This window comes from Pelodiscus sinensis, chromosome 2 (assembly GCF_049634645.1).
Source record: "Pelodiscus sinensis isolate JC-2024 chromosome 2, ASM4963464v1, whole genome shotgun sequence".
NCBI classification, from domain to species: Eukaryota; Metazoa; Chordata; order Testudines; family Trionychidae; genus Pelodiscus; species Pelodiscus sinensis.
Genome location: NC_134712.1, coordinates 211,087,412 through 211,112,305, shown reverse-complemented (window position 1 = coordinate 211,112,305; position 24,894 = coordinate 211,087,412). Strand labels below are relative to the sequence as shown.

At 42.2% G+C, this 24,894-nt stretch overlaps 1 protein-coding gene across 4 annotated transcripts in view; it reads left to right on the top strand.

Moving 5' to 3' along the window:
- DYNC1I1 (dynein cytoplasmic 1 intermediate chain 1) overlaps positions 1-24,894 on the top strand; it is a 288,063-nt gene that overhangs the window by 178,292 nt on the left and 84,877 nt on the right. The window lies entirely within an intron of this gene.

The following is a 24,894-nucleotide window of genomic DNA, read 5'->3' as shown; positions in this document are numbered from 1 at the left end:
CACTTTCCCAAGCTGTTTTTCATTATAACTTTGATATACAATTATCTTAAACTGAACCTCACTTTTATGTTCTCTTAGAAACCATCATGCATACCACAGGATACTGTGTGAATTGTAACAACATAATAATAAACAGTCCATGATCTGTGTGCTAATACAAAAATGAGTGTTGTTTCAATGTTAATGAGGAACACTGTGAGTCATGAATACTGTTGAGAAGAATAAAAACAAAAAAGAGAAGTCTGAATTAACGCTCCTTTGCTATTAGCAATATTTAGCAGATGTCTCCTTATTCATTTGAAATGGAAATTTCGGTGATTAATCAAAGAATTAAGAATTAAGTAAGATATTGCTTTTCTTGGATAGAAATTTTCAAAAAGTTACAGGTTAGAGGTTTTTTTGAGGGGGTTGAGTGTGGCATTTAAAAATGTAACTGTCATTTTTAGCAGCTTGGTTTCACTTTTTGTGTTAAAATTCATGTTTTGTAATGAATCTTTAACAATAGCACTTGCTTCCTTTGCTTAAAGTTGCAGTATTCTTTCTTTTAGATCTAATTTAAAGACTACTTCAGCTGATGTAGCTGAGTATGAAACACATTCTATTACTTTAAAAAATGTTCCAAATCTTGTTTGTCTGATAACTTGCACTAATATTATTTTGAATTACTGCAATTTAATGTACATAATTTGTAGAAAAGCTAATCTTTTCATTTTTAAAGTTAGACATATAGTATTTTTAAAGCTTTAGCTACCTAAGGGAGGAGGGAGATCCCATTTAAAACCTATATTTTATGAAAGAGAATTATAGCAATATTGATCGTTTGCCAAAACCTCAAGCAGTGACAGAATCCACAGTGTGTCCTGAAAGGGATGCCTTTGCAAAACTATTTCTTCACAGATGGCATACATTATTGATGCTTTAAAAAATACAATAGTGTTAGTTTCCTACAGAATTTTGAGCAAATTTTATTGATAAAAAGTGAAGATTTGACATACTGTCTGTAAGATCAGAAAAATAATAAAAGCCTGTCATTGCTCACATGACTATTCAATAGGGTAAACATTACAGATTTGAATATGATTTAATTTAAAATATTTTAAGGAGGATAAAAAAACACTTTTTTATGAAAAATTATTATTGAACATCCCAAACTCCCAATGCAATGGGAGTTTGGAGGGTGTAAGAAATGCAATATCAGACCTGAAATCCATAAGTAATAAAGATCTCTCTCTGCAGAATTTTTTGCCAGAAAATATATAAAGCACTGTGCCGTCCAGGAAATGATAAACAACCATAATCATGACTTTTTTTGTTCAGAAGTCTTAGAGGGGTAGCTGTGTTAGTCTGTAAATTTAAAAATCAGTAGTCTTGTGACATCTTAGGGCTCATCTAGACTACGCTAGAGTGTTGAAAGAGCAGAGCTTTCAAAAGTGAAAGTAGTTTAGATGCGGCTTTTTCGGCGACCCCCCCCCCCCCGTTGTTGAAAAGCTACTCTTCCTCAAAAAATGAGGTTTATGTGGCTTTTTGACAAGGGGGGGCTGCCGAAAAAGCCGCGGAATTTGCATATCCTCTTTCGACACTAACGTAGTCTAGATGAGCCCTTAGAGACTAACAAAATGTATGTGGTATCATGAGCTTTCGTGGGCAAAACCCACTTCCAGCTCATCTGAAGAAGTGGGTTTTGCCCATGAAAGCTCACACTATATATATTTTCTTAGTCTCTAAGGGTATGTCTACACTACCCTCCTAGTTCGAACTAGGAGGATAATGTAGGCATACCGCACTTGCAAATGAAGCCCGGGATTTGAATTTCCCGGGCTTCATTTGCACAAGCGGGGAGCCGCCATTTTTAAAACCTCGCTGGTTCGAACCCCGTGCAGCGCGGCTACACGGGGCACGAACTAGGTAGTTCGAACTAGGCTTCCTAGTTCGAACTACTGTTACTCCTCATTTCACGAGGAGTAACGGTAGTTCTAACTAGGAAACCTAGTTCGAACTACCTAGTTCGTGCCCCGTGTAGCCGCGCTGCACGGGGTTCGAACCAGCGGGGTTTTAAAAATGGCGGCTCCCCGCTTATGCAAATGAAGCCCGGGAAATTCAAATCCCGGGCTTCATTTGCAAGTGCGGTATGCCTACATTACCCCGCTAGTTCTAACTAGCGGGATAGTGTAGACATGCCCTAAGGTGCTACTCATTTTTTTTGTTAGGTTTTAATTATGTTTTCTGTGTAAGCTACTTCCAATGGAGATTGCATTTGGTCCATATTTGATTAACTATTTTAACTTATGTTCTGTGTTTCTGTAGGAGCACTATGTGAACAGTGAAGTCTCCTACTGCACTACCTGGCACATGATGCAGAAGAAATACTCTTTTTAAGTGCGCTAAAGTCCCCAAAAACCAAGGAATCTATTACTCAAAACCTGACTCCAACTATCTCCTCACTTAGGCCTAAAATAAATAGCTTCCCACCCCCACAGCTGGATAGCCAGCAAACAGTTCCCTGAAAAGAACTTTTGTATAAGGACAACATTAATTTAATGATGACAATATTCCTTGCATTCCATAAAGTGAAAATAAAAGTATTCACTCACTAGTTCAGATATTGAAATTGTCAGTGAAAGATTTTTCAGAGTGGCAAAAAATCTTTTGAAGAGTAACAGGAAGTGTATGAATTCTTTACAAATAGCCTTTAAAACTGTCAAAAATAGGAGCCTCACATTCTGTTCCATATGATGCTACTTCATTTACCATAACTCCAATTATGATAATAACTAAGCATTTCATTTATGAAGCACCCCTCAACAAGACATTCATGGTATTGTACAGTGTCATATGACATTGTATAAACATAACACAAAGTGAACAATATTATAAAAATGATGTTGTACCCATAGGTCTAACTAGACAAAAACTTTTATTCTCAGTGAAATTATATTAAAAACAGGATTGTATGTTAAAAAAAGTGAACGACTCTCCCAGAAAAGAAGTTAAAATCCACTTACTTTAGTGTGAAATGCCAAACAAATGTTAGGTGTGCAAGAGCCAGAATGCTTTTTTAAAAAAATCTCCTATTGGAGGTAATGAAAATATTTTCACTATCTAGGAAATAAAATTAATTACGGGTGGATTAACATCTATCATTCATTTGTTTTGACTGCATTTATAACAAATATTTTTAGTGTTTTTGTGGCTAGGTCATATATTGTTTCCACTGCATGGACACACTAAATCACTCACTCATGTGGAGAGCATAGGTAGCCTTTATGATCCTGTGTTTATCATATGTAAATTGAGGGATTTTTGGATTAGGATAACAATACACAAGCAATGTACAGTATTGCTCTTTGCTGTCAGTTATTTGGGCTGAATCCCTAGGCTTGTGCACTGTAATGGTGATGTACTGTCAAAAATACACATGGCACAAGAGACATCCTGTCATTGAAGGGGCTAGGTGTCACAGGGCAAGCTATGTGGTGTTGCTTATCTGAGCACCAGCAATTTGTGTACTGATGTTATTAGCTAACACATGTTGGCGATGATAGCATGTGAGCCAGTGGCCCATAGTCTCACCACATTTCTCTAACTTTGAATCACATCTCCACAGACTGTGATCCGTATCTCAAAATGTTTCTGGTGTGCAGCCTGCAGGGCATCCCTTTTTGGCCATTGGCAGGAAGTTGCCTGTATCTCTTATATCTCACAAAAGATTTTTCTCCTTGCAGTGCCAATTTTTCTCCTTGCAGTGTGCCCAGAGAGAGGCCTTCTTCTTTCCACACCATACATACTGTTACTTTATCCCTTTATCTATTTCATGAGAGGAGAAAGAGTGTGTGTGTGTGTGTGTGTGTGCTCACACTCAGATAGTACTAAAGGTGGGACCTCCCCTGTCCGGAATTCTCAGGACCAGAGCAGTCTTGAACCACAGAGTTTTCTGGACCAGGGGAGGTCAAAGCTCCCCTTCCAGCTGTTGCCTGGCTCCCAGGTGCCAGCCCTAGCCACTGTGCCCTGCTCCCGGCCCTGGCCAGGGCTGCAATCCCTGCCACCAGCCCCACTGTCTCCAGCTCTACCAGGTCTATGTTTCCTGCCCTGGCCATGGCTGCACTTCCAGACACTGGCCTCACTGCCTCTGGCCTGGCCAGGGTTGTGATCCCCACTGCCAGCCCTGGATAGGTCTGTGATCCCCTCCACACCAGCCCTGCTGCTGCCTATCCGGCTGGGGCTGTGCTCCCTACTGCCAGCCCAATCTGGGCTGTGCTCCAGAACCTGGCCAGCTGAGGCTGTGTGGTCCAGCAATATCAGTGGTCCTGCCTGACCATGGATGTTGCTGGACTAGAATCCTGGATTTTAGAAGTTCAACCTGTATATGGAACAAGTGTGATTTTTTTTCTTTATGATCCAGGTGAACTTCTTGTGTATGAGTGTTGGATAGCCAAGAGTGGATAATGAGGGCATGTCTGATATGAAGAACTCTATGGTGGTCAGGCACTGAATGAATCTTGTAAATTCTCATTGATCAGTTGGTTGGCTTTTCAAGTAATATTTTAGTAAGAATCAGCATAATGTTGTTTTGGAGATAACTGGACCCCACTTAAACACACTTTTAATCATAATGCTCTTGTAACAAAGTTTTTTTACTGAATTTTCCTGTTCTTTAAGTTCAAAAGTTTAATCTGAGCTGGTGTAAAATAACTGGCCTTATGAGGTCCATCAACACAGAGTACATGTAGATAGCAATGTTATTTTGGAATTATGTCAAGATGAAGGAGTTCTTACTCTGACGCCTGTAACCCTCATTTTATGAGAAGTAAGGGAAGTCGAAGTAAGAATGTTCTTCCTTGGGCTTCCTGCTGTTTAGACAGTGCCAAAAGCCAAAATAAGCTATTTCGACTTAAGATACACAATTGACATAGCTCAAGTTAAGTAGCTTATTTTGGCTTTAGCCCTGCTGCGTAGACATGCCCTGATGGTTTAGCAAGCCTGATGTGTGCAGGGAATCACACCTGTGTGATGTAAAGGACTGACAGTGGAGGGGACTGAATGGATAGAAGGTAAGGCTTTCAGACACATTTAAAATGGTAAGTGCCTAAAGTTTTATTTCTAAACAATTCTAAGTGTTCAGAGTTAAGAATGGGTAGCAGACTCTCTTCTTGTCCCGTTGTGTGCCCGTCTTCTTCCTTGTAACTGTCCATCCCTTTCACCTCCATGCCTTTCCCAATTCCCTGAACCATGCCCTGTGGTTTCTTGTACCTTTTACAATGAGCAAAAAAGCAGGAAAAAGTACAAAACCTTGACAGGACCAGATTCTCAGCTGGTGTCAATTGGAAGAGCTATCCTTTTTTACACTACTGAGGATTTGGCCTTTTTTCCAACCTTCTCAGGAAAAAAAAAATGAATGTACTTGGGATGAGATGTGAGGCCTGTGAAATTTCAGGGGAACGGGATTTCTTCTGGAAAAGCTGGGTGTTTAAAAAAAAGAGTTTACAGTGAGAACGTGGGGAGTACGGGAGCGGGGGGTGCTGCAGCACCCTCAGGTTTTGTGCCTGGTGTCCTAGATGCTCTGGTGCTGGCCCCAAGGACTGTGCTGCTAGTCTCAAGGTCCTGGCTGCCTGGCCTGCATGCAGAACTCCCAGCCACTGACTCCACTGCCATCCTGGGGGCTCTGCTGCCAGTCCATGTCCAGGGGGCTACACTGCCAGTCCAGGGTCATGCTCAGCCACCAGGGCCCTTGGGCTCTACTGATATAGCAATAGCAATCCACAAGTTTCTTCACTGCTGCTCAAACACTGATTTCCTTGTGGTGGGTTAATCTGAGTTTCCACAATACATCTGTTTATCTGTAGTTATCTATCTGTCTATCGACATTCCTAATTGCAATGTTCAATTAATTTTCAATTATTTTAATTACTCAGCGACACCACTTATAAATGATACATGAGTAGAAGTGGTGGCTTTTGGGCAAATATACTCTGTCAATCTTAACTAGAATGTATAATTAAATCAAAAGATAACAAAAGATTACTGCAATTATTTTGACTGATAAAAGATTGCCCAACTGACACAGAGTAAGGAGTACAAAATGTCAACTGCATACAAACAATTAGAATGAACCACAAATATTAAACATATGTTGTCTGTCCCTTCACTTCCTGTAGGGTGCCTGTTAAAGTCACTTGATAGCTATGACTGGAAAAACATTAACTGGCTAGATCCTCAGGTTCAGCCAAGCTCCACTCCACACTGTACTCAAAGGACTTTGGGAGGCAAAGGTGGCTTTATTCCACCTGTGGGGGAAATCTCTTTCTTCCCCCTTAACTCTAAGGTTATCTAGAAGCCAGTTTGCCCCCAAATGTAAATTAATGCAGCCTCAGATTCTTTTAGTAGCCATCAAGAGACTTTTCTGCCAGCCAGAGGAGCATCTGCCTATATGCTTTTTCTCTCAACAAGCCCTTTCTGCCAGCCCATCCACATGTGGACCTCTACAGAGGTCCGGATTCAAGGGAGCATCCCTGTTGAGGAGAACTCTGAAATTCCTACTTCACTTAAATTAAGTTCTTAGGTTATGTACATTGTTAGGCATTCTCTTAAATAAGGAAGGACTGTAGCATGTGATCAAGTATTTTCCTGATTACCCAACCACAAAGTGCAGGTCCTTCCACTGCTCCTCTGCAACCTGCCTGAGGCTTCTATGTCCATGTGAAATAGTGGGTGGGCATGGCCTGCCCACTTTTAAAAGGAGGGGAATGGTTCCTCTGTCACTCCCAGCTCAGGTGCTCCTGGATCCTTCAGGTATTGGGAGCCCAAATCTTCTTTGCACCTGAGAGCCCCCATAAACCTTCACCTGCCTACATTCCTGCCTCTTACTGTGTGCCAGAGGTCACTAGAGGAGATGGTGAGATGGTTTGGGCTGCAGTGCTATTAATATGTGTGGTGGCTTAGGTAAGAACACGTTGATGACAGCTCTATCTAAACCAGATGGCAGCAATAGTGGTAGACATGGAGAAGGTATGGCAGGAGGCATGGATCTTTGTTGTTTGGTGGGAAGTTCAGCCATTGTAAGTGAAGTTCACAATCGAGGGGTACTTTTGAGCCCCTGACTTCTCTTGGTTTTGCAAGAAATAGCAGTGATTCAAAGTGCTGTTTTGTATTTGAATCTGGTCAGAAGGTTTCAACCTTACTTCTGACCTAATCTTGCCAGAGTTATGGATGCTTTTGTGTCCTGCAGAATTATTGCGAGGTGTTCTACATAGGGCTACTCTGGAAGTCCATTTGGCATGGGATAATATGCACTGTTTAACAGGTTTAGCTCTATAGAACTTAGCATAATTGTTTTCTAAAGTCTATGTAGTTTCCCAATTTATTTCTGGCTTCACTTAAAGGCTTTGATTTTCACTTATGATGAACTACTTGGTTTAAGTCATGGCTGCCATAATCATATTATGTTAGCTGAGATCAGCTAGGGTATCTGCTTAGCAGTTACTTTGAGTATTGAATTTGCTACTCCTGTTTGACAAATCCCAACACTGAGATCTAGTGTTAAATGGACATCTGTTTACTTGGGATTTTGTTGGGGAAAGATGATGGGGAAATACATAAGGAAAGTGTCAAATGACCTCATTCAGTTGACAAAGACCAACATTTTATTTTCTTTGTTACATTTACTTATGCACCCAGAGACCTAGGGCCCAACCCAACTCCTATTGAAGCCAAAGGGAACATTTCAATTGTCTGCAGTTTATTTTGGATCAGGCTTTTCATAAAGATTTCAATGGGTCATATTTTTAAAATAGTATACTTTTAATTATCTGCAAAAAAGTTTGTGCAAAATATATGAAGTGCTATATTTTCAAAGTGGCTCCAACCTGCCCTTCTATGCAACTTTGGATATGCACTTCTCAAGCACTGTTCCATTGTTAAATGGAAATGCAGAAAAGGCAGAAGTGTACGATAAATATTTCTGTTCTATATTTGGCAAGAAAACCCAGATTATATACTCTCAGGCTGTGTCTACACTGTCATGAATTTCCGGAAATGCTTAAAACGGAATACTATTCCGTTTTCAGTTTTTCCGGAAAAGGAGCATCTACATTGGCAGTCTGCTTTTCCGGAAAAGCCCTTTTTCCAGAAAAGCATCTGTGGCCAATGTAGACGCGCTTTTCCGGAAAAGAGCCCCAATCGTCATTTTCGCGATCGGGGCTTTTTTCCAGAAAAGACTACTGGGCTGTCTACGCTGGCCCTTTTCTGGAACAGTTTTCCGGAATAAGGACTTATGCCCGAGCAGAAGCAGCGTAGCTTTTCCGGAATAGCGGCTGATTTTGTACAGTAGTGCGTCGTTGCTTTTCCGGAAATTCAAGGGCCAGTGTAGACAGCTCGCAGCTTATTCCGGAAAAGCGGCTGATTTTCCGGAATAAGTGGCCCAGTGTAGACACAGCCTCATTGTATGGCAATGATATTATCTACTCAACCAGTTTGTCTGGAAGACATTAAGCACAAGCTATTGTAACACCAACTTCCTGGGTCAGTGACAGGTGGGTTGACCCTATCATCTAAAGGGCTAAAGCCAACCACCTTTTTGCTAAGGCTGTAGAGCAGACTTCACATGCATGCTCACTGTTTCTAGTTTACATATTTCCCCTAGCTGAGGCCACTTCAGAGACCTCCCCGGAGTTCATTTCGGACAAGTTGCCACTTATAATGCAAACAGACTCAGGCTGTTGATAGGCAGGATTGATTCTGAGACCGTAGGGGCTAAAGTCATAAGCCTCTATTGCATAAGTTAAAGCCAGCTAGCTCTTAGCTAAGGCTGTGGAGCAGACTTCACTCTCCCTTTCAGTGGTCTCAGTGCCTCTGGGTTACATAATTAAAGTCGAGCATTTTAAAATCAGCAGGTCTGGATAACTTACATAGAAACATTGTAAAAGAACTGACTGAGGAGCTCATTGGACCGTTAATGTTGATTTTTAATAAGTACTGAAATATTGGAAAGTTTGAAATGACTGGTAGAAAACTAACGTGGTGCCATTTTTTAAAAGGTAAACAGAGTGAACCAGGTATTTATAGGCCTGGCATCCTGGCATCACTCCTGGGCAAGATAATGGTGGGGAGCCCAGCTCTGCTATCCCAGAAGTGGGGGGGAGGACAGGTAAAAGGGGCAGGGCTAATGGCACCCAGCCCTCAGTGCTGCCTAGAACACACTATGTGGCCCCACTGCCCCTGGCAGCCCTCAGAGCTGTCTGGAACATTCAGCGCAGTGCTCCAGCAGCAATTGAAATGGCCTGGGACTCTGGCTGCTGCTGTTCCTGCCATAGGAGCAGCAGCAGCTAGGAGCCATGGCCCCTTTTGAATAGCCAGGTCCCAGGGTAACTGCCTCTTTTGCCCCACCACCCAGCAGTGAGCCTGGGGGAATGTTTGTAGTAGAATGGTTATCTTCCTTCTGGAACAGCATTGATGTGACTGATAGCTGGAATACTGTGACCAGTTCTGGAGCCCTCAATTAAAGAACAATATTGATAATTAATAAGAGGGTTCAGAGAAGAACCACAAGAATAATGAAAGGATTAGAAACTGTTTTACAGTGATAGACTTAGGGTACTTCTAGACTACATTCTTTTTTCAAAAGGAGATATGCAAATTCGAACCCTTCTTTCTCAAAAAATGAGGTGTCCGGGGTTCTTTCAAAAAAGGTTTTTTTTCCTGAAAGAACCGCGCCTAAACTACTTTCACTTTCGGAAAAAAACGCTGTCAAAAAAGTAATCGGAAGATGATATGCAAATTAATGCCAAATTTGCATATCCCCTTTCTAAAAAAGAACGTAGTCTAGATGTACCCTAAAAGACTTCAATGTATTTAGCTTAACAAAGAGGTTATGGACCTGATTATAGTCTGTAAGTAACTATGTGGGTGACAAATATTTAATAAAGAGCTTTTCAGTTTAGCAGAGAAAAGTATAACATGATCCAATGGCTAGAAGTTGGAGAGAGACAAATTCAGACTAAAAATAAAACATACATTTTTGACAGTGAGGATAATTAACCACTGGAACAAGTTACTAGGGATTGTGGTGGGTTTTCCATTACTAATAATTTTTAAATCAAGATTGGATTTTTTGCTGAAAGAGATGCCTTGGGAGTTATTGTGGGGAAGTTCTGTGGCCTGGTTATACAGGAGGTCAAACTACTGATGGTCCCTTTTGGCCTTGGAATCTATGAACATTTGAATCTATGAGTCACTACCTTTTTATTTGAAACTGCGCAAAATGTTCCCATCACTAAGTCCTTGGTGAATAAACAAATCTGACAGTGAACAGGTTGACCAAAGTCAACTAACTTGAACTCCATCTAGTTCTGTACAAATGGGTGCTGCTCACCCTCTGTAAATTCTATCATTTTCATCACAGGCACTGACTTATTTTTCCCTGGGAGGAACTTGACCCCTACTCCACCTCTTCCCCCATTCTCTGTCCTCTCCACAAGCCTGTCTCTGAGTCATCGATTAGCTATTTGGCAGCCCCACTGACCACTTGTAACTGTTGGGTACTGAGCACCGGTGTTCTCTTTAAGCTGAGCACTTGGGCAGCCACCCAGGAGAGATTCAGGTGCAAAGCCATCCACAGCCAGTAGCATGCACTTCTATTGGTGGTGCACAGTTGGTGCACATAACAACATTTATTCTGCACATGGATGGAAAAACTTAGAGGTAGCATTGCTGAGCACACACCACTTTGTTGGGGTGAGTGCTCCAGCATCAGAGCACCTACAGACTTGGTGCCTATGATCTGCATGCACAGGTAAGGCGCAAAAAATGCCAGTATGGCTTTGAACATGCACAGATGACGGCCCCTTTTGAAAATTTGTCCAAAATTAACCTTTTAAAACACCAGGCTGGAGTGGGCAAATTCTGGCCCATGGGCCAGATCCAGTCCATCAGGGTTAGCTTGTGGTGGGCCTCACCACTGTAATTACCTGTGAGGCCAGGATCTCTCTGCTTCCTGCCACTTCCATTGGCTGGGAACAGTGATTCATGGCTCATGGGAGCTGCAATTACCAGTACCTGTGGCCGTGCAGGCAAATATAGCAGTAGTGGCCCACCAGGGGCTAACCCTGATGAACTGCCACCGTGTTATTGCCCAGCCCTGCCATAGGTACTTAATACAGTGTATTCTGTAGGGAATGAAAAGTGAGCTGTAGAGGTCAAGAAAGAAAATAGCTAAGCTATCTATTCTAATCTTGTATCATCAACTTTTACTCATATTAAAATATATTCACTACATAAATCAGGGATTGCGCTTAGGGATGAAAAAGATATAATGTTCCAGTCCTAGTGGAAGTAGCATTTCAGAATACAGGATTGATGTAAGGATATTTTGCTACAGTTTTTATCAGTTGTTTTAATCAAACTGGCCCTGACATTCTGCACTAGACCTTGTCTTTCAGCTGTTGAGTAGGAGAAAATAAAGCATTTTCGTATTTCTTTATGACCTGTTGGGAATGAAGAGTAAAGCACTTCAGATGGAGCTGTAAAGTCAAACTTAAGATCTTTTGTTTCAGTTTGGATATGAGCCCTTTGTGAATTAGTGCAGACAAGTCATTATAATTCATCATACTGATTTTCTTAGCTTGGCAGAAGCCCAAACACAAGTGAGATGACATGCAGATTGAATTACCACTTATTTAAAAGGAGGGTGCACCCAGAGTAGAAAGGGGTTCATTGGCAGGCTGAGTGCTTTCCTTTGTAGCTTACCTGTGTTGTATTTAACCCTTTAACATTAGATGCCCAATTCAATAAAATATGTAATGACAAAAAGGAAGATTGGAACATTGTTTTACCAGCATGTGAAAGGAGACCTGTACACATCTTCTCTGGCAAACAGTTTAGAAATTCAAAGGGAAGAATGCACATCTCAATCTGAATTAGCTCTGAAATACATTTGGTGTCAATGTTTTTTGACATTGCTGAGTCCCTATCTACTGAGAACTTTGTTGTTGCTTTTAAAAAAAGCATTTGTTAAATTTGTATTGCTCTTGGAGATACAAAGAGCAATATTTACAATAATTACAAAGATATCTAGCCTTATAAAACTCCCAGGAGATGCCTATCTGCATCTTTAGGCACCAAAATATCATTGTAAATCTAGCTTCTCCTCACTGTCAATTAGACAGTGTATGATAGGGGTGGGAGAAGAGGACGTGCTGCTGCTTCAGATGATTTATGTTGCAGCTCCTTTAGTACTGTGTTTTTGCATTGTAGCACTGGTGCTCAGAGCTTTGGATGGGCACCTATTGGTGTGAAGTTGCTTTGTTTTAAATCAGAATGTAAATAAATACATCAATGAATAAATGTGTGACCATCCAGTACTTTATAGAGACTATAAATACTTTGGTTTAGAGCTATAGTTATAAAGTGATCACTAAAAGAATGTTTCAGAACATTTTGTTTCAGTATTTGACATACTTTTTAAACATTGGGCCAGTATTGAAGCAGGTTCGAAGTAGATTTATATTCTCTTTGGGTACGTCTACACTAGCTCGTTAGTTCGAGCTAGGTAGGGTAATGAGGGCAAGCGGAGTTGCAAATGAAGCCCGGTATTTAAATATCCCGGGCTTCATTTGCATGTTCCCGGGCACCGCCATTTTTAAATCCCCCATTGTCTGAACTCCGTGCCCGTGGCTACACGTGGCCCAGAGTAGGTAGTTCGAATTAAAGATCCTAGTACTCCCCATACTCCTGAATGAGGAGTAATGGTAATTCAAATTAGGATCTTTAATTCGAACTATCTACTCCGTGTCGCATTTAGCCGCGGAGTTCGGACAAAGGGGGATTTAAAAATGGCGGCGCCTGGGAACATGCAAATGAAGCCCGGGATATTTAAATCCCGGGCTTCATTTGCAACTCCGCTTGCCCTCATTACCCTACCTAGCTCAAACTATTGAGCTAGTGTAGACGTACTCTTTTACTGGGTTCCCATTCTGCCAATGATATAAAAGTGAGATCATGTTTTATCAAAATAACCAACGCTGGTAACAGAATCAGAATTGTCAATGGAAAGCTAAATGCAATGGACCAAATTCTGATTTTCCATATACTATGTGCAATACCCCCCCACACACACTCATTTTAAAGGGGTTTTCAGTGTGTAAATTAGCCGAAATTGTTGCCCACTCTTTTAAAAAATATTTCCGTTTATTCAGAGTACAGATTCCTTCTTAGTATATGACTTTCCTCATTGATGGGCTGAGTAAAGGTTATTATTTTATTTTATTATTATGGTAGTGCATAGAGATCACAGGTGAGACCCTGTTGAGCTAGATAGCTTATAGGCAGATAGTGATAGAGTCCCTGTCCCAAAGATTTACATTCTAAGATTCCAGTCCTACAAATACCAAGATGTGTGCTTAACTTGGCAATGGGAAGAGTCCCATTTGGGAATTATAGCCTGCTTTAAAAATTAAACAGAAGGGCTATGTCTACACTGGCAGCTTCTTGAACAAGAATTCTTTTGTGAAAGAGTTCTTGTGCAAAAACTCCTCCAGAAGAGAGCATCTACACTGGCATGTGCTGTTGAGCAAGAGATGTGCTTTTGCGCAAGAGCATCCATGCCAGTGTAGATGCTCTCTTGCGCAAGAAAGCTCTGATGGCCATTTTAACCATAGGGCTTTCTTGTGCAAGAAAATCATGTTGCCTGTCTACACTGGCCTCTTGCGCAAGAACAGTTGCACAAAAGGGCTTATTCCTAAGCGGGAGTGTGAGAGTTCTTGTGCAAGAAGCCCTGATTTCATACATTAGAACGTCAGTTTACTTGCGCAAGCACACGCAGCCAGTGTAGACAGGCAGCAAGTTTTTGTGCAAGAGCAGCTGCTTTTGCGCAAGATTGCGCCAGTGTAGACACAGCCAAGAAGTGTTGTCTTCCTCCTTAACAAACAGGAAACTGTGTCACAGGGAGATAGAATGCTGGATTGCGAGCATACATGTCCTGATTAGGTAAAGCCCGTAAGCCAATGCTTAACATTAAGTAATTCAATAGCCTGATGGTCTTTAAGCACAGTCTCCAATTAAGTAAGGTACAAAACACACCTGTCTTGATGTGCTATATTTATAAGAAATTCTCATTATTATTTCTCACTGCTTCTCAAATTAACAAACTCAGAATGATTTTCGGAAAGACTGCATGCTTCTACGGGTGCAGTTATCTTGTAGCTTTGGCTTATAAAGCTGAATACCATTCAGGGATGTATTTTTAAAAGATCTAACCCTCTGGTTCCCTTTTCACAGGAGCAGTTTGTGGGGTTCAATCTGACGTGTTCCTTTAAAGACATGGTTTGCACCTGCAGACACACAACTTAAGGTGCAAAACCTCAGATTTGTGCCCTGAGTTGAATGTATAGGCATACAACTCGCTGCCCTTTTTAAAATGCGGCCACTGTGTTCCAGTACAATTGCAATACAATACTACGGGATGTCAGAGCTGTTGCATACGTGCCTTGTAAACCTCTCTGAGAAGCAGCTGAGTTTCCTGACATGCTGTTTGCCTCCTTCTTAAGGACTTAGTACTTTTTCAATAAAAAAATAAATTTAATTTGTGGCTACATTTCAAGTCAGTTGGTATGGCGGTAGAAATGGAGCAGTACGAACTTTGGATTTAGAGCAGTCGTGTGGCTGAATCTCTTGCTGTAGCTTTTATGTGGTTGGGCGAGACGTTCTTAGAAACCCCAAACATTTTTGAAGATCCTAATCTGGAGACATTCACAATTTCTCCCTCCCTTTTTGCTATTAATTCTTCATGTTTAAACAAGCACTGAAGTTAGTGCAAGCTACACTTTTTCAGTCAAGTTGGACTCCCCCCTGCCTTTTTTCCTCTTGAATAAAGTAATCTGTTCCTTCCAGTCCATACTCTTGTAAATCAAAGGGATAGATGTCAACACACGCCAGATCTGAGTATAGCTTCCTTTTTTTTAATTAAGTGGGACTCTGACATTTGGTTTGAAGGAGTGTTTGTATTTTTAAAAAATGTATGTGAAGGTTATCAGCTGCTTTTATTTAGCTTTTAGTAAAAACTGAATTTCCTCTGATACCACAAATTATTGTGCAAAATCTTTTCAGATGCCATTTCACAGTTCCTTATGAGGGGAAGGGAGATGTAGACAGTCTTTGCATTAAAGGCTTTCACAACCTAAGAATCAGCACTTTCAAGAATGCATCACAGCACAGAGACTCTTTTGTATATGGTGAAATGTTTCTTGCTTTTCTCTGGCTATGTTTTCAGAACTATTTGAGAAAATGGATTGCACAGCTATTGCTGCCTCCTCTGCCCTTTGCTCATCACCATACAATAAATTATGTCATCTTGAAGCAAACTGAAACTGCCCTCTTTCCCCCCATGAATTGTTCCATCACATCTTATTTAGAGACCAGAGACTTTCTACTACATCTCCTACTTATACTATCCAAGCATTTGCATTATTTGTTAAGAGCCAAGAATGTTGTGAGGATGAAACCACCTTGCTCCGCTCCACTCTCTGTCCTGCATCCTTAAGGTCAATTCAGATTTTCTACTGGATTCAGTGGGCATGGCATCAAGAGGAGGGTGGTTCAGTTTCATATTGAAAAAAAAAAGACATTTTAAGGAAGATGAGGAGGACCACGGATAAACTACCCAAGGCTTGTCTGTTAGTGTACAGCAAGCTAGGGTGTGAAATTACAGTGCAATAGCTACTTCATACTAACTCCTCATGTGGACAGTCAGGTCTGGACTACACTACAGCTGAAGGTCTAATTAGGGGTACATCTAGATCACATCTCACTTTCAACAAAGGGATATAAATTAGACACTTTGAAATAGCAAATGAAACTGCGATTTGAATTTCCTGCGCTTCATTTGCAGATTCACGTCATGGCGCTCTTTTGAAAAAGTACTGTTTTGAAAGTGAAACCGCAGTCTAGATGCTGATCTTTCAAAACTAGATGCCTGTAAACCTCAGGAGAAAAGAAGAGAAAAGAAAATGACTTCTATTTTCTAAGACATAATGCAGAATTATTCTGTGGAACTTATTGCCACAAGACAGCATTGAAACCAAGAGCATAGTGGGATTCAAAAAGAGCTTAGTGTCATGACCAAGCTTTGGGCAATCATGCCTTCTGGTCAGGAGCAGTGTCAGTCAGAGACCAGGAACAGCACCAAAGGTCAAAGCAAGACACCGGAACAGGGGTTGGAACCCATTGTCAGCAGTTGAAGAGCAAGCCAACTGGCAGATCCATCACTACAGCTGTCACATTGTAGCACAGATGCTTCCTGAAACTTCTGTGTGCAAAAAGGGTGCCGGGGCCAGGAGGGCAGCTGTCAGTTCAGCCTTCTAGGGAAGCACTGATGATGGTATTTATCTCCACAGTGTCTATATGGTAGTGAATGCAACCCTATTGCATGGCTGCTGGGTAGCAGTGAGGGGGTGCTGGCCTGCCTGACACCCTGCAGAACTGGGTTTCTACCCCCATCTCTGCAGAATCTAAACATTTATGTGAATAACATGAATATGCAGAATTAAAATAGTAGATATTAAAAATAAGCCAGAGTCTTGGAAGGGAAACAGCTTCTCGTGCTTCTAGTTATTAAAGTTTAGTAGAAACATTTCCTAGGGGAAGACTATCCCACATCTACTCTGCATAGAATACCAGACCAGATGAACCACTGATCTGATATGATCTTGCAATGTTGCTGTGCTGCTTTTCAATCTTCAAGATGGGGAGAGGTTGGGAGAAGGATTTTATTTGGTGTCTGGGTTGGTAGGTATTTTGTTTCGGGACAGCATTTGTAGCCTACCTTGAGGATCCAAATATCTGTACAGTATCCCTTCATTAGGCACAGAAAAGGGTTTATTTCACTGGGTCTCAAGCAACAAACAGGTTTCACTTCCCCAAGGGTAGATTATACTTACTGGTGACATGCAATACATGACCTGCATCTTGGACTCTATAGAGGCCTGCCGACAGCAATTCTGGGCCCTGGGGACAACAGGCAATGGGTCCCCACTCAGGCACAAGCCATACCCACGTGTATGCTGTCTGCCTGACATTTGGTGCTGCACCAGCATTGTCTGCTTCCCAATGAGCTTCCATCATGACCAGGGCTTCTATATGCCCACCCGGTAAGGTTGCCAACTCTTTAATTGTGCAAACCCAAAGACCATTGTGGTGTCTCCTGCCCCTCCCCCTTTCCCGAGGACATGCCCGTGTCCCAGCCTTTCTCTAAGGCTTCATCTCCCACATATTCCATCTCTCCTTTCACTAGCTCCTCTACCCTCACTCATTTTCACCAGGCAGGCACAGGAGGTTGAGTACAGGGAGCAAGTGTGAGGTGCAGGCTCTGGGACGAATGTGGGCTCTGAGCAGAGGCGCAGGGGTTGGGTGCAGGAGGGGGCGTAGAGTGTGGGCTCTGGGGGTGCAGGCTCTGGGACGAAGTTTGGATGTGGGCTCTGAGCTGAGGTGCGGGGGTTGGGTGGAGGAGGGGGCGTAGAGTGTGGGCTCTGGGAGAGAGCTAGGGTGCAGGTTGCAGACTCTGGGCAGGGACAGGGAGTTGGGATACAGGAGGGGTGCAGGGGGTGAGGTCTGGGATGAGTTTTGAGTATGAATGCAGGTTCTGGGCTGGAGTAGGGGGTTGGGATGCAGGAGAGGGTCGGGGGTAGTGGTTACCTCAAGGGGCTCCCAAAAGTGACCAGCAGACCCTTCTGGCAGCAGCATCTATGAGCAATGCAGCGTAGGAGTGGACAGGAGGCCTGCCTTAGCCCCACTGCATTACCAGTGGTGGAGATGAGACTCTGCTCCCTTTTAAATTTCCCAGGCCCCTGGGCAATTGCCCCTTTGCCCCCTCCCCGACAGTGGGCCTAGCTCTGTAGTACTTCTTTGTTATTCATTTTATCTCCTGGTACTGTGTTGTATGGAACTAACTTCAAGATGGTACCTCCAGGCACATGCATGAAGGGTGAAGCTTCCCTTGGAGGCAGGTAGTTCAATTTCCCACTTCTTCCATCCGTGGGCCCACCCACACTCTGCCACTGCTCCGCCCAGACCCCACTCAGCCCATGGAGACAGCGAGTGAGGAGAGAAGCAGTGACTGGCGGGCAGGAGGATCTCACAGAGGTGGAGGGGGTGAGGACAGACATGGCACACAGGGGAGTCTTGTTGGGAGAGGGGAATAGGAAAGGGGAACATGGTGAGTGGCGGGGACCTCTGGGGTGGGTGTGGAATGAAGGAAAGGAGGGACTCACCAGGCAGCACCAGCTGGTAGGAGCCTTCGGGAAGTGGCAGAGCAATGAGGGGAAGAGGCAGAATGCAGGCAGAACCAGGGCCACCGCCGTCCAGGTGTCGATGGTGGGAGCTGTACTGAGGGAGCCTCCCCAACCTACTATCCCCACCCCCCATGTAAAGGCAGTAATGCCCATCACATAGGCATGTGCATACTAGCTAGACTTTAGAGGTTTCCTAGGTGCCAGTTGCAATATAATCTGGCTTCTTGGCAGATGGAAGTGCCTGTGAACTTTTCATATCCTTTCTGACCACTCATGAAATTATCTTTTGTGGCCCATCAGATGTCATCAAATGTGGGCACTTGGCACCAGTCTGGGTGCTGCTTTAGGGGAATGATTTCCTACACAAGAGACCTCACAAACTGCAGTAGCTGGAGTCCATTTAAAGTCCTTATTATTTAGCACCCATGTCTGAGTGAAATTGCTCAACTGATGGCTGGGCACAGCGCCATCTAAATATATGGACATGAGCGTAGGCAGCCAGTCCCTATGGCCCTATGCACATCTGATGTGGATACTGAGGTCAGGCTTCCCAGTCAGGGAAATCCAAATGACTGCCTGTCCTGAGCATCTGTGGTTAAGGGGATATGCCATCACTAATCCAGAACTGGGCTGGATTAATTTTCTGAAATAAAAAACAGCTTTGCCAGCCACTTAAAGAGAATTGTGGGCCTGTTTAAATTGAGTGCAATGGCATGGAGTCAGGAGAGAGAGACGTGTCAACAGAGTTGTTACTCGGGTTGTCTCTGTAGCATTCCCTCAGCGTAGGGGTAAAATAGATACCAGGGTGTGGTGCCTTGCTCTCTTAGTCTGCAGTTATCAAAAGATGCATATAACTTTTTGTCTGAATGGAGTCTGCACTTTGCTGTGACTTTAATACAACCATATTATGTTTTATTTTGAAGATTAAGTTTTCCACAAGCCTCTTGATATTTATACCCTCCAGCAGAAGTTTCAAAACTTTCTGAGCAAATATACTAGTTTGCCAGTTAAAATACCCAGACATTCTAAACAGTGCCTGCAGTTTCCCATTCAGTTATGCAATAGAGCCTGGGCTACCGGCACCCTCAAAGCTAGCTGTTATGAAAGCAGTCTCTTTTATGTGATAGAACAGGCATGAGGAACTGTGAGCCAGATAACAGCAGTGTCCTGGGGCCTAGCAGCAAGATGCATCATCTTAGGCCACACACCTGGGAAGAATGAACAGCATAGCTGGAGTCTATGTACCTTAGCTCAACTTATTGTAGTGTCCCCACTGCGGGAAGCCAATAGGTCAAATTCTCCCTTTGACTTCCTTTACTCCACACAACCCTATGGAGCATCCCGGTCGACAAAAGCACCATCAGCAGTTGATTTAAGGAGTCCTTATTAGACCTGCTAAATTGAACCCTGGAAGATTGCTCTCTGGAGCGTTGATCCTTGGGTAAGTATAGACAAGGCCCAGAGTGATGGAGGGGGAGCCTAAAGTACAAATCACAAAACCCAACAGCAGTAGTTGGGAACCAACTGAAGATCCACCAACATCCAGAAAGCAAAATCCAGTAGATTGTACATTTGCGTATCTTTTTGAAAATGTGCACATGACAATTTGAGAATGCAGGATAGAGGATGGAGTGAAGGGAAAAGGAACGCCAGCATTTCATTGTTTTGAAAAAATAACCCTCACCCCACCACAGTATTTCATTCTTTTTAAAAAGTAATTATCTAACCCACAGATTCCATCCTAAACACTCCATTACTCAACACCCACTTGCCCCCATTCAGATCTAAGTTCAAAGCTGAATGTTTTGGCTTGAATCCTGGGGTATGGAGACCAAAGTATTGGTCAAGAAGACATGGTTATAGCTTGTAAGTGGTATCTCTGTCTCTGATCCATCACCATAATATGTACTATATACACCTATGGTAAATTGTCCACACTACATTCTCTACAAAACTTTTCACTCTTCCGTCCTATTATCTACCCTCTAGAATTGGGTTAAAAAAATAAGAAAAACCACCCCCTTAATAAATTCAGAAATAGTCTATGACAATTCAGCATCCATCCTTTTAAACTTCTGGGTTAAGCAAAAAGGGTTCAGTTTTCTTCTCTCTAACTGTTTTCAGACATCAGTTTAATTACCTTTTTCTCTTGCTTGTGAGAGGAATGAATATATGTAAAATGATAGGTATGCATAGTATGGCCATGCATTCCTGTGGAACCCAAGTAAATCAGGAAATAGTGGCATTTGTATACACCCTTCCCTCTCCCCCCAAAAAAAGTTGAAATAAAGCCTCACAGGTCTATTTATTGGGATAAAATCATGTGAAATCTGTTCTACTTTATTTCCAGCACCCAGGAATTGAAATACATATCTAAGCTGAATCCTGCATTATTTTAGTGCATAAGTGGCTGCTTAAGACATTAAATACATGACTTGCCCTTCAGTTCATTGCCACAATATTCTGCAGTCTGTAGTACTGTCTGTGGGTAGATAACCAATTGATGGCACAGGTTCCAGCACAGGATTTACACAAAGTTTGAGCTTTATATGATTGTTACAAAGTAGGTTTTAGAAAACATTGTCTGGAATAATCCAATGTGGAAAATCTGTTGCGTCTTTGGTCTTCTAGTTCTTCCGATAATATTAACTCTCCTTGGAACCATGTTCTGCATTCATTCAAAAAAGACAATAACTCAGCTGGCCATTCTGAATTTGTCCTTCAGAATAAGGCACCTTGAACAACATGCTGTATGACCTTTAGTCTTCCACCTGAGGGTAGCCACAATGGTACTGTGTTTAGTTTCACTGGGTTTTGAAGTGGTTCTATCAGATCCTCTGGCCTGCACTACACCAGACCTTTTTAGAAGCATGTAGGTGCCACAGGAATGGGTGATGATTCAGATCATGACACTGAGCCAATTTCATTTGTCATCATAGCAACCATGTTCCAGCTTAGAGATAGCGTTCATTCAGTTGCTAGAGGTCCTGTCTCCTTGTGGCCACTAAATGTTCCACTGCACTTTGAGTGGGTGTAGAGTTGTTAACCCCACTATCCTAAAATGTGTATTGTAGGCTGCCTAAATTCTTCCAGCAGGGTAAGCTGGGTATGGCATTCTCCTTGCCTTCCTGCCCTAAACTTCTGTGTGGGGATGTTGTAGGCCAGGGGTGGGGAACCTTTTTTGGGTCAGAACCCACCAAAAAATCAGTCAGGGGCCGCACATGAATGAGAAACAAGAAAAACCCACCCCTCACCAGCGTGGGCTCCCCAGTGCTGGGGAGAGCCCTGAGCCTCAGGGGCTGGATCCAGGCAAGCCAGGGGCTGCATCTGGCCCCCTGGCCTTAGTTTCCCCACTCCTGATGTAGGCCATTAAACTAGCTGCTCTATTGATCAACAAGAGGTGGCTCCATGGTTGTTGAAGCTTACTTCACTGAAATATTGGGATACTCCATTGATTAGTGTTGGGAAGGTGCTTTGAGATTCTGTGTGGAAAGATGTTGCATAAGCACAAAGAATCATTAATTATTATTGTTTATTATTTTAATACTGACAATGAGGTGATGGCTCCTGCTCCTTTGGCAAAATTCCCACTGACTTCAGTGGGAGCAAGATCAGGCCCCGTGTATTTGAGTCTGGAAGCAAGATACATCCTGGAGCCAGAGGATCACTGGGAAAGATTTCTGCTGCTCTGCTATGCACAGGGTTACTCAAACTGTCAGGGGACCTGCTTATGCTCTCTTCTATTAAAGCTATCAAGTGAACTCTTTGTTTTTGAAATAGCTAAATAAAGGCAGCCCTTACTCACATGGGTACTCCCATTGACTTCAAGGAAACAATCATCTTATTAAGTACAGTAGAATGGGATCTTTAAATTGCTAAATTCTAATATTTGAAAGGATTTTCCTTTCAATGGAAAAATGTTACTGACATAATTAAAAGGACAGGAACATTTCATCAGCTGAAAAATGAGAGTTACTTTGGAAGGATGTGTAAAACTAGAAGCAATTTTTCCCCCTAAGTCAAAGTCATAGCAGAGGGTTATTTTCAAACTTTATGAAAAACACACTTTGGCCATTTATATCTTTACCATCCCAGTGTATTCTGGGATTCTGGATTCAAAAACATTCTAACCATGAAAACACAACATTTGAAAATACACCGTCGGCATGGTTTTTCTGCCTCGCTTCAGAATCTCCCACTTTGTTTCAGACAAACGAAGAACTTTGTTGTGGAATGACGGTTTGAATTTAGGTTTCTTAAAATATAAGTGTAGCCTTACACCCATTGTGGGTGTACATTCAGTGGTGCAGACAGACTATTTTAAAATCATCTGGCTATTTCACTGCATGTCAGAGTATCTGTCATCTTAGTTATAAAGTATGTGATGGTTTGATTAAAACAACTCACAAAGCCATTAAATGAAGAGGTAAAATGTGGAATGCATGATGTAGGGTTTTTTTTAATTATCCTGTCGGGGGGGGGGGGGGGAGTTGCATGGCAGCTGAATTATACTTGATTTTTTAGTGCAGCACAATGGTGTACTACTGTGAATATTTTATATAAAGTTATATGCCTATGAGCCCTTTTTTTAAATTGATGAAATCTTCATTCTTGGTGCTGTAACTGACCATAGAATAATTATGCTCCACTGCACAGCTGGCAGTGAGCTAAAGTGGGCAAGAATAACAACATAAAACCACATGAAAGCTTTAGTGGAGAAGGAAAAGGGTCAGAGGGGTCAGAGAGAACACCCATGAGAGAGATAGGGAGAAGGAGATAGTGTTAGACTATTTCACTCTGTTGGAGGCAGCTAGGTCAAACATATAGTATGGGCCATCTCTAGACTATATTGCCATTCACTATGAGTATTTCTACTCAGTTATTTTAGACACACATTACATAGCTTCATATAATCTAAATTGGATATATCCATATTAGTTCAATAACAATTGTTTACTTGGGACATCTCAATTTATTCTATTTTGACCCAATTATGGCTATCCAGGATTGTTATAGTTAATGATAAAAATGTTGGAAGGTATAGTACACCTCATGTTTCAAGTCTTAAGCCAATTTTTAATTATTAGAGACCAGGATGAGACCTAATTTGAAGGACAAGTTATGCCACATTTGGCTAGCACAGAGTGCCAACAGGCTGCATCTACCCTGCACAGTTATTTCGGAATAAGCTAGTCCAGAATGGTTATTCCAAAATAGCTTATTTTGAAATAGCACTTCTACACTGCAGGGAAGCCTCAAAATTAGTCCAAGGCAGGCTTCCCTATTGTAGATGTGCTATCTCAATTTAGAGCCCCGGGAGGAATAACTTAGAATGGCCCTGGTGAGGGACTATTTTGAAATAGTAGAAGTGGAGCATCTACAATGCCTTATTTCAAAATAGCTATTTCAGAATGGGCATTATTCTTTTATAGAATTAAGTTTACAGAAGTCAGAAAAAGCCATCCGTTATTTTGAAATTATGTCAAAATAATGGAATTACTTTGTAGACTCTTGCATAGTTATTTCAGAATAATGACCGTTATTCTGAAATAACTTGCTGTGTAGACACACCCACACAGTCCTCTGCAGCATCTGTCAGAGACAGAGTACAGGATTGAAGGGGGCATGGGACCCACCGTGGCAAATTCTGTGTTTCTAATGATGAAAACAACTCATTTAAACAAAGTTTACCTTAAGGTTGGCAACTCAGTTCATGCTGCTGAAGCATGATAAAATTTACAAGGATTCAATTACTGAATACAAGGAATAAATTTGTCATTTCTCACCAATTTAAAATATCTTGTCATTAAACTATAACAGATAAATGTGTTGCTGGTAATTTCCCAGCTTTTGGCATGAAACAATCTCGACGTAAAAGAAAATAATAATGACCATTATCTGTCTTATAGACACTCTAAGTATACCTGACAGATCAATTAGGCTAAAATTTGCCCGCATGGGTTGTCTGAGGACGATGACATTTGCCAGAGGCAATCTTCCTTGACACTGGACCTTTTTTTTACATAAAAGAGTGCAAGGATTCTTGGTAGACTTGAGGCTGAACAATATTCTAGAGAGAAGAGCCAAGAAGTAGTGAAATAGCCATGCCCCAAATTCACAGTGTCTTGTATCAGGTATCTTGGGAAGCATCACATGTTGGTTCCACACCCACTCAGTTACAGCCCTGTTGTAAGCTCAGCCCTCTGTAGATTAAGGAGTAATGCTCCTGCAAAGCCAAGTGACAGCGGTAGGGAAAGTGACCCCTTTTGCAACTTGAAAAGGACTTTTCTTAGCCCGAAGCTTATGTATTGCATAGATTATTTGTTGATCCAATAAAGAGTCCGACATACTGTGTTCCCCAGAGCTATAGCTAGATGTCCCCTCAGGTGAGGAAGGGATTGGGGTTATCCACTCTCTCACAAACATACCCCTAGAATCTTTTGCATTGCTTTAAAGTGACCTTCTGAGGAGGATCCAGTGGAAAGGGTAAACAGATTGACGGGCAAGCAAGTTGGGGCCATGGTTCTGTGGGGGAACGGGGGGTAAAGAGAGGCAGATATCTCCTGGGTGGGGAGAAGGAGCAAGAGGGATCCAGGATCTCCTTGCAATGGGGAAGAGGCAA